The 10,935-nt window shown below is 45.4% G+C and overlaps 1 non-coding gene across 1 annotated transcript; it reads right to left on the bottom strand.

Annotated features, from left to right (window-relative positions):
* Positions 1 to 3,097: 3,097 nt before the first annotated feature.
* Positions 3,098 to 3,171, bottom strand: TRNAI-AAU (transfer RNA isoleucine (anticodon AAU)). The gene has a single exon. It is a non-coding gene; the product is annotated as a tRNA-Ile (tRNA).
* Positions 3,172 to 10,935: the final 7,764 nt, after the last annotated feature.

Genomic DNA, 10,935 nt, shown 5'->3' with positions numbered 1-10,935 from the left:
AAATCACAAAGAAATTATATTTACATCATTGCAGAAGAAGAGGAGAAAGAGGTCATTGAAAAAAGGAAAATAATTGAATTATTAATGGCTGAAGATTCCCCCAAACTTGGCGAAAGACATAAACCAGATTCAAGAAGTTCAGCAAGCCTCAAGCAGGATAATGTGGGTAAATCCACACGCAGACATGTCACAATTAGCCTGCTGGAAACAAAAGGGGAAAAAATCCTGACAGCATCAAGACAAAAACCAAAAGGAAACTACAATCTGGATGATGAGATGTATTTCTCATCAGAAACCACAAGGACCGGAAGGAAATGACATAACATCTATTAAATGCTGAAAGAAAGACCTGTTAACCCCAGAAGGCTCAGGAGAGCAAAAATTATCCTTTGGACATAAAGGTGAAAGAAATACATGCTCACTTAAAGGTAAAACTAAGAGAACCCACTGCTAGCAGGAGTGCTAGAGAAGAATTCGTAAAATTGGGAGACCGGAAAAGGGATACCGGAAGGAAACTTAGTTACAAAGAATGAATGAACCGTAGCAGAGAGAGGCAATATCCAGGTAAATGTGACACACTGTTATTCCCTCTTGAGTTCTTTAAAGTAGGGTTGATGATCGAAAGTGAAAATGACAACACTGTCTGATGGAGTTTTCACTGTATCTCTGTGTACCATACAGATAACATAAGGAGGTTACGGAAAAGAAATTACAGGGTCGTGAGGTTTCTTTATTTAACTCGAATGGTAAGTTAATGATTCGAAGTATCCCGGGAAAAGTTCTGTATGCGTCTGGTAATTGCCGGGCCGCTTACTGACAACATTTAAATAAGCCAAAAGTATCTAGCAAGAGAAACAAAAAGAAGAATGAAAAACAAAGGGAATAGGCCATTAATCAATTAAGTAGTAAACTCATAGGCAAACCCATCGAAATATCAGAAAACTAAACGTAAGTAATCTAAACATATCAATTAAGAGTCAGATGGTCAGGATGTATTAAAATAGATTTCTCGCGGTAGGAAACTCACTTCAAATATCCTTATAGCTGAGATGAAAAGGTGTATGCAACAACCAGGATTTAAATAAAATTTTGAAAAAGAAAAAAAAGAAGTTACGTGCAAGATTAAGAGTCATACACAAGACTGAAAGTAAAGAAAGGGAAAAGGTACACAGTACAAGCATCAATCCAAAAAAAGCTGAAGCGGACATATCAGTATCGATAGATTTCAAAGCAAAGCAACGCTTCCAGGTATAAAGAGAAGTGTTACAGAGTTATAAGGTGTCAACTCACCAAAGGAATAACCGTGTATTCCCTAAATGTGTATGCCCCTGGCCACAGAGCTTCAAAACTCATAAACAAAAGCCAATAAATCTGAGAAGAAAAATAGAAAACCCCCAAATTATAGTGGCAAATGTCAACACTCCTCTCTCATGCATTGATGGGCTGAGTAGGTAACAAATCAACAGACATAGTGAAGAATTGAACGCCATCCACGATCTAATTGGCCTTATAGAGCAAAATCACGATACAGACATGTTCCCCGGCAAACTGGGAGACCCTGGGCCCTGGGGCCTTGACCCATAGGAGTCAGACCCATAGGAGTGGCCGAAGGTTTCTGGTCTCGTCTTGAGAAGGAATTTGAGGACAGACACGCAGCACGTGGGTCAAGCCACACAAGCAAGAAAGTTTCTTAAAGTGAAAAGCACACTCCGGAGATAGGAGCGGGGGTGAGGGACAGACAGAGAGAGAGCTGCGCGCCCTGGGGTCGGGCTTCCATCTTTTACTGACGGCCGTGAACCAGGGGACGGAATGTTCATTACTTGGGGCTGGGTTCCCACTTTTCCTCCTCTCTTGCTCAGGGGCTTGCTGTCATGGCCCGGCCCTCTTGGGCCCATCTGGTGTGCTGGGGCTTCTCGGGGAGTGAGGCCCCCACAGGCCTCTGACCCTCCCTGAGGCTGGGCATGGCCTCCTCCGTGCTGGCCTCCAGGCTTCCTCTTACAGCTAACTAACTGCCTGCTCTGACAGAAGGGCAAAGAGTTGAGAGGAAAGCAAGATCCTATCAAAACTAAGAAATCAAGAGTGGAAGCGTGATATTAACGAGACTGATATTTTAGAGTCAGTTATTGTAAATGTCAGGAAGACTGCTCTGGTGAGACTGGAAGGGGTCACTTCTTGTCCATATTTATCCTTCCCTCTCTTGGGGTCTGAGGCGGTGAGAGTCCTCTCCCTCATCTCCCGGCCTCAGCCCGGTCCAACCTTCTAGACTTTCCCTGACTTTGGATCTACTGGACACGCTCTATCCTGATCCTGGTACCTCCACCTCGATCCGGGGACACATAGAACCATTCTGAAGGAGCCTCAGGGATACACTCAGAGAAATGGGACCAGTTGCCATGTGCTGTAGGCCACCCCCTCACTCGTCCCCCAGGCACTGTGTTGAGACAGCACGGATCTCACAGGCCCGTAAGGTCCATTTGAAGCCCCGGTCACACTCTTTCTTGCTGCCTGCACACATTTCTTTCGTTCTTCAATCATTAATGCAGACTTTTAAAAGTACTTAGCACAAGGCAATAAGCACCCTGCCCCCGATGCATCCTTCCCCTTACCGTCTAATGGGGAAGATGGCTGAACAACAGACATTCCCAACTTGGTAAACGTCACAAAACAGATGTTTTCCTGGATCTCTGCGAGAGGCAACAGGGGCCAGGTGCCTCCCAGAAGATGGCTTTGGGTCTAACAAGTAGCTGGACGAGCGAAGAGCAGTGAACGTTTGGGCGGTCTGTCAGAGGCACGTCCTCAAGTCCAGGACCCCTGGAGTCAAGTGCCAGAAAAGAGGAAATAGGAATAAAGAAGGGGGCAGAGGCCAGGGCCTGAGTTGCTCTGAAAGGCTTTACTTACCTGCTCAGGCCAAGGACAGCCCGGCCCAAGTAAGCAGAGCATAAGGAGAGAAATTCACCTGAAGAACCCGGTCACCGTTGGGGAATCTTTGGACACCCGTCTGCCCTACACCCTGCTCAACATTGGTGAGCGGAGGAGGCTGAGCTTCACCTTCTTATCCGTTCACGGATTTTTAGGGAGTGGGGACAAAAACCACACGTGGCCCGTACGGGGATCGAACCCGCGACCTTGGCGTTATTAGCACCACGCTCTAACCAACTGAGCTAACCGGCCAGACGCAGAGGTGGGCTTCCTACACTCGACTAGATAGTAAAGATGAAGATCCAATCGCCTTCAAAGGAAGTTTCTTTTTCAGAGTCACCTTGGAGCTTGGAAGACGTTGCGATCCTCGGTTTATTCAAGGCCCGAAATTTCAATTACAATACAGGGCTGCACGAGGCAAGTTCAAAAGTCACCTGCTCGGGTGTCTCGCCACCACCTTATGTGAAAGACAACCTCAGCCCCCTTCCTGCGTCCTCGGGGGGGTGAAGGGTCTCGTGTTTGCTCGCGGAGCTCCCGCAAGGTGGCAATCACCCCCGCTCTCCGCCTGCGCCTCGTGGCTTCGAACGCAGTGCCCACTGTGCTCTCCACCCATTTCCTTCTAGAGGCAGAACTTGAGCTCGTCCCCCCTTTTTACCTAATTCGGGAAAGCACTCCCACGTTTCTCTTTGCAAAGGTCACTTTGAATTAAACACGTCCCATGGCAGTGCTTCGTGACCGCATTTCTTGAAACACGTGACGCTCATTGACACCTGTGCCCACAAAGACTCAGCTTTGAGGTTCCTTCCGACCGAGGGAGCTCCGCGGACCTCAGCGTGGGACGCGGTTGACCCGAAGACGATCCTGACGTCCCCCCCGCCCGGCTGGCCGCTCCTGGCGCAGGAATTCACTGGGATTCCGTTCCGGAAGCTTCTGGGAGGCCGGGTAACGGGGTGGGCCGAGCAGCCCAGGGCCCGGACCGCGGCGCAGGACGCGCGGACGGGCACGGTGGCCCTGCCGCGAATCACAGAATAAATAACGGCGTCTCCACCGGCCGCCTCGCTTTCACGGCAGGTGCGGGGCTTCGGGCCTGGACCTTTGTGCCAGGGGCCCGAGTCTTCGTCAGGCTGTTGGACTTGGCCCTCACGCCTCCCCAGTTCACTTCCCACAGGCTGGCCTGTCTTTCCGCGCCGCTTCCCGAAGCCCGTCCACCAGCCGCGCGTTCGCGCCCTGCGCACCTGTTGCTGCCCGCGTCCGCGCTCTGCACGGCCGAATGTTCCCTGTTGGACAGTGGGGCCCGCCCTTCCTCACCCTTTCCCTGCCTTCCCCCCCTCCTCCCCCCTTCCTCCTCTCCCTCCTCTCCCCCGCTCTTCCTCCACTTCCTGGATAGACTGTGGGCCTAGCCTCGGGTAGAGGAGGAAAGAAAACAGGGAGGAAAGCTTGCAGGAAATGGGCTGAGGACACGCGTACCCTCTTTGTTGCTTTTGTCCGGTCCAAAGGCCCAATCCCAAACCGGGGAAGGGAAAGAGGGCAAAGGTAAACGCTGCGGAAACGGGCGAGGGCGATGCCGGGTAAGTGTGTTCTCCCGTGCGACGGAATCCCACGACTGTTCCAGAATCTCCAGAGAACCCAGCATTTTGCTGCATGTCCTTATCACCACGTTTCCCTGAGAATTTGGCCCGTGAAAGAACAGGACGCAGAGAAGAGCCCTTCCTTCTCCCGGCCTCCAAGCTTTGAACTTGGTCACCAGCCCCAGGGGTCACCCCGCCCCTCCCCCACCCCCCCTCCCGCGCGGGTCAAACCCCTTGGACCCTGAAAAAAAACAAAATTGAAACAAATATTTTTGAGTTGTCAGAAAAGCAAACCCAAGACACGCTGGCCTGGCCGGGATGTGAGGAAAGGGAACCTTGGTGCGCTGTGGACGAGAGTGCCGACTGGTGCAGCCACTGTGGAAAGCGGTATGGAGCTTCTTTTAAAAAGTAAAAGTAGAAATACCATATGCTCCAGGAATTCCACCACTGGGCTATTACCCACAGAAAACGAGGACACCAATTTGAAAAGTTATGCGCACCCCTATGTTTTCTGCAGCATTATCTACAATAGCCCGACTGTGGAAGCTGCCCCCCCCCCCCCCGCCCCGTGTCTATCCATAGCTGAGTAGATAGAGAAGGCGTGGTGTATATGTACCCAAGGGAATACTCCTCAGCCATAAAATAAAAGAATGAGACCTTGCCATTTGTGTCCACGTGTACGGACGTGGAGGGCATTATGTCAAGAGAGGGAGTCATACCATATGACTTCACTTCTACGTGGAATCTAAAAAAACCAAAAGAACAAACAATAGAAGCAGACTCATAAAGACAGAGAATAAACAAGCAGTTGGTAGAGGGATGGGGTGGGTGGTGATGAAATTCATAAAGGGGGATGACGAGGTACGAACTTCCAGTTATAAAATAAATAGGTCAGGGAGATGAAAAGTACAGCACGGGGAATATAGTGATTGATCTTGTGATGAGGTCATATGGTGACCACACCCATCGTGCGGAGCACTGAGTGATGCACAGAGTTGTTGAATCACCGTGTTGGGCACCTGAAACTAATAGGAACTTGTGAGTCAGCCACGCTTCAGTAGTAACAGTAATGAGAGTTCTGAGAAAGGGAGGGAGGGGGAAGGAAGGAGGAAGGAAGGCAGGAAAAGGAAGGGGAGGGAGGAAAGAAGGAGGGGAAGGGGGGAAGGGAAGAAGGACAGGAAGGAATGAAGGGAGGGAGGGAAGGAGGAAGGAAGGAAAGAGAAAAAGACACCTCCCGCCTGGGGCGCCCACGGAAACTCCTGGACAGAGGACGCCCCACTCTCAGGTCGGTAGGGAGGCGGTGAGAGAGACTCTGTACCCCCCACCCCCCCAGCCCCGCAGCCCTAGGCCCGCAGAGGGAGACGGGAGAGAGTCTGGGGCGCGGGCATGGCCAGGGGGCAGCGACAGCAGTTTGGGGCTCCACCAGAGCGGGGCCCACGGCTCCGCGCCCCGACGCCCCGCCCTCCCCGCCTCGCTGTTTGTACCGGAGACCCTTTGGGAGATTCAATGCGTATTTTCACCGTGACCGCGCGGCCCTCCTCCTGAGGAGGGAGGACAAACACTCAGAATCCGCACAAGCCGAGGACTCACTGCACAGGAAAAGTCTCCACCCCAAGCCCAGGGACACAGACTAGGCTCCAACAGTCTTCACTCTGACTTGTTCAGGCCCACCACTCAAGGACCAGACCAAAGGTGAACCTGGGTAAGTACGCGAGCACCTCGTGGTCCTCCCACGACCCAGTCCTGCTGATTGAACCAGTGATTCACCTGCTTTACAAAGTCGCACTCTTAAATACAGAGAACAGTCTGAGGGTTGATGGGGGGCGGGGGAGGGGAGGGGAGGGGAGGGGGGGAAGTGGGGGGATGGGCATTGAGGAGGGCACTTGTTGGGATGAGCACTCGGTGTTGTATGGAAGCGATGAACCACGGGAATCTACCCCCAAAACTGAGAGCACACTTTACGCACTGTATGTTAGCCAATTTGGCAATAAATTATATTTTTTAAAAAATCCACCCCATCCCGGCCTAGAAGGATCTTATCAACTTTCGCCCTAAAACTGTCTTAGGATTAATAACTCCATCCCCCAAACCCTTCACATCTCTTCTGACCCTGGGTTGAGGCACTCCTACGACTGCCTGGGGTTCTTTGTTGTTGAGCTGATCCCACAATCTGTGTTTCCTGGGATCAACTTGGTTTTTTTGGGGGGGGGAGAGAGGGGTTTCTAGACAATGTTGATTCTGATCGCTGCCTCGCACATTTATAAATGAACAGGCATTCTCGCTCCACCATTATGTGATTAATTAACATAAATGAATACCCCTGATTACCTCTAAATGATTATGACATTCAACTCGCTAAATATCTCTAAAACAGCTCCTACATTCAAGCCCCTCTCCGCTTGGTCTCGGTCTGATGTCCTCAGAGTGTACATCACAAGCCCCAGAGAGAAAAGAAACAAAAATGAGGAAAAGCTGGACTCCATCAAAGTCAAAACCTCTGTGCCTCACAGGGCACAAGAGAGTCAAAAGGGCACAGAATGGGAGGCAGCACTTGCAAAGCACACATCTAATAAGGGTCTCGTAGCCAGCGTAGATCAAAATCAACAGCGAATGATGCCACGCATGCAGATCAGAACGAGGGTATGAATTCCTGCCCTCTACGAACGTGGCAACCTAATAAGGAAGAAACTGAGGCAAACCACAATTATGAGACAGTGTAGCTACTGACGGAGCGCGAGGACTCCTGAGAAAAACCTCCCCCCCCTCGCCCGGCACTGAATGCATCAAGGGGTGAAGGAGAGTGTATGTAGGGACTGGTGGGGATGGTGGGACTGGTTCAGGCACGTAGAAATAATGCCAAGTCCTGGAGTCAATTCAGTAACTGGTTTTCCCTTGTTTTGAAGAGCTAGAAGTAGTTACGTGTGAATTCTAGTAGGAAAATGATGCCGGAGATATATTCAATGCTGAGATAATAAAGGCAAAAGAATACTAACTTTATGGTGGTAACCGTAGGCAGTCAGTCATTCAACACTTCTAAGGAGTGAGTTTTAAAACTAGCTTTGCAGTTGAAAGAGCACCTTGGAGTTGGGTCCTATGAAGAAAACATTGAAGGGGGAAATCTTGCGGAGACTTAGGTGGGTTAAGAAGCTGTTGCTGTATTGCCAATAATGTAGTCAGGTGATCTCAACTAAGATGGGGAAGGGAAACAAGAAAATTAGATAGATAGATAGATAGATAGATAGATAGATAGATAGATAGATAGATAATAGATAACATGCTGTCTTTATGGTGTAAAATGAATGATATTCTAGAGAGCACAGTCTCAACAAAAGTAAATTAGAATAACAAGTAGGTATCTGGAAAGTCCCCATATGTCTGAAATTAAACAACATACATCTAAATAATATTGGTCAAAGAAGCAATGTCAAGGCAAGTTAAAAAAAAACATTTGAAATTGAATGTTAGTAAAAATGCAACTTTAGGAAAAAATTTGGAGTGCAGTAAAAGTAATGACAAAAGAAAATTTAGAGTTGGAAGTTCTTATATTAAAAAAGAAAAAAGGTTTGAAACCAATAATAAAAGATTTCACCTTGAGAAGCTAGGCAAAGAAGAGTACATTAAATCCAAAGAAGGAAAGTGCAAAAAGCAGAAATTGATAAAATATAAAATAAGCAATAAAGAAAACTTTTTAAATTCTATTTATCTCTGTTTTAATTTAAATTTCAGTTAATTAACATACAGTGCAATATTGGTTTCAGGAGCAGGATTCAGTGATTCACCACTTACATACAACACCCAGTGCTCATCACAACAGGTGCCCTCCTTAGTACCCATCACCCATCCAGCCCATCCCCCACCCCATCTCCCTCCGTGAACCCTCAGATGGTTCTCTCTATTCCTAAGAGTCTCTTGTGGTTTGTTTCCCTCTCTTCTCCCCCGCCCCCAACGTGTTCATCTGTTTTGTTTCTTAAATTCCACATACGAGTGCGATCATATGATGTTTTTCTCTGATTAACTTATTTCACTTAGCATAATACATTCTAACTCCAACCACGTCATTGCAAATGGCAAGATTTCATTCTTTTTGATGGCTGAGATATATTCCATTGTGTGTGTGTGTGTATACATATAAATGCATATGCATATATATATATATATATATATACACACATATATCACATTTTCTTTATCTGTTTGTCAGTCAATGGATATTTGGGCTCTCTCCATAGTTTGGCTATCATTGAAAATAATGATAAAGAAAATTAATGAAACAAAATCTGGTTCTCTGAAAATGTCAATAAATAAATAGGCCAATAAAAAAAGAGAGGATGAAATTTTTCATTAACAAAAGAGGACATCACTTGGAGCGACTGGGTGGCTCAGTTGGTTAAGCATCCCACTTTGGCTCAGGTCATGATCTCACGGTCCGTGAGTTCGAGCCCCGCATTGAACTCTGTGCTGACAGCTCAGAGCCTGGAGCCTGCTTCAGATTCTGTGTCTCCCTGTCTCTCTCTGCCCCTCCCCAACTCACACACACTCTCTCTCTCAAAAATAAATAAATATTTTTTAAAAGGAGGACATCACTGGAGACACTACTGAGATTAGAAAGAATGATGAAAGGATCTATGCATAATATTAAGGTAACTGGGAATATTATGAAAAACTTTTTGCCAGAAACTATAGGGTTAGGCAAAATGGGAAAATCCCTTTAAAACACAATTTATGCATGCTAACTAGACTTATTGTGCTGATCATTTCACAACATATACAAATGTCAAACCACTATGTTGAACACCTGAAACTAATACAATATGTCAGCTAAACCTCAACAAGAACAAGCAAACAAACAAACAAAAAAAATATAGTTTACTTAAAACACAGTTCACTTAAACATACACAAGAGGAAATAGAAATATTGAAAAGCTCTGTAACTATTAAAGATATTCAACTCATACATTTAAAACTTTCCACAAAGCCACTGAGTATTTTTAAAAATATTAAGCTATTTAATATTTTTGGTATGTTTTCATTCACTGGTATATTTAATTAAGTACTTTTAGAAAAAAAAGAGAATATCAGTCAATCCAATCTGAACATATTCCAGATAGAAAAGCAGGGAATGCTTTCTGTTTTGTTTTATAAGCACAGCATAACCTGCACCAAAAGCAGAGAAAATCCTTATGAGAAACCTATAGGCCAATATCCCTCATTAACATAGAGGCAAAAATTGTTTTTAAAATATTAATGAATTAAATCCAGCAATCTATAAAAAGGATAATACACCATGAATTAGGAGACATTGTCTCACGAATCAAAGTTTACTTCAGTATTGAAAAGTCAATCAAATGTAACATATTAACAGGGCAAAAATATATAGATAATAATCTCATTTGATACAGAAAAAATATTTGACCAAATATACCATCCATATGACTTTTTAACTCAGTAAACAAGAAATAGGTGCAAAAATGTCTGTTCACACCACGTCCATTCTACATTTTACTGGAAGCCCCAATCAGTGCAAACCAAACAAAACCAAACCAAACAAAACTGGAATGAATGAGTGAATGAATGAATGAATGAATGGAGTGAATAACACATATTTTAAAAGAAGACATAAAACCATATTGATTTACACACAACATAATCAGCTACACAGAAAATCCTCATAAATCTACAAAAATTAGCATTATATCTATAAGTAAATTTAGGTCACAGATTACAACAATAATATAGAAACATTAATTGTATTTATATATATATATACTGGCAACAAAGAATTGAAACATTAAGTGAGCATTTTCAATTACAATCAATAAAATACTTAGGGATACATTTAACAAGATGCACAAGACCTGACCATAGAAATTTACAAAAATTGGAAAATTCAGTATTACTAAAATGGCAGTTTTTTCTGAGTTGATCTAGAAATTCAATAAAATACTAACCAGTAGGGGCGCCTGGGTGGCTCAGTTGGCTGAGCGTCTGACTTCAGCTCAGGTCATGATCTCTTATTTCGTGAGATCGAGCCCTGCGTCGGGCTCTGGTGCTGACCGCTCAGAGCCTGAAGCCTGCTTCAGATTCTGTGTCCCCCTTTCTCTCCACCCCCACCTCTGCTTGTGCTGTGTCTCTCTCTGTCTTTCAAAAATGAATAAACATTAAAAAAAAATTAAATACTAATCAGTAACTCAGTTGCAGGAGTTTTTGTAGAAACTGACAAGCTGATTCTGAAGAACATAGAATAGCCAAAATAATTAGGAAAAGAAAAACAAATGTAGAGGAATTATACCACACGATTTCAAGCTTTTATATTATAAAGCTATAGTAATCAAAATACTGGAGTACTGCCATACTTACATAGATTAATGGGAAAGGACAGAATGTCCAGAAACAGACCTACACATCTTGATTTATGACAGACGTAAAATGTCATTTAATGGGAGAAAGG

This window comes from Acinonyx jubatus, chromosome B2 (genome assembly GCF_027475565.1).
Source record: "Acinonyx jubatus isolate Ajub_Pintada_27869175 chromosome B2, VMU_Ajub_asm_v1.0, whole genome shotgun sequence".
NCBI lineage: Eukaryota > Metazoa > Chordata > Mammalia > Carnivora > Felidae > Acinonyx > Acinonyx jubatus.
This window is presented reverse-complemented; position numbering and strand designations above follow the sequence as displayed.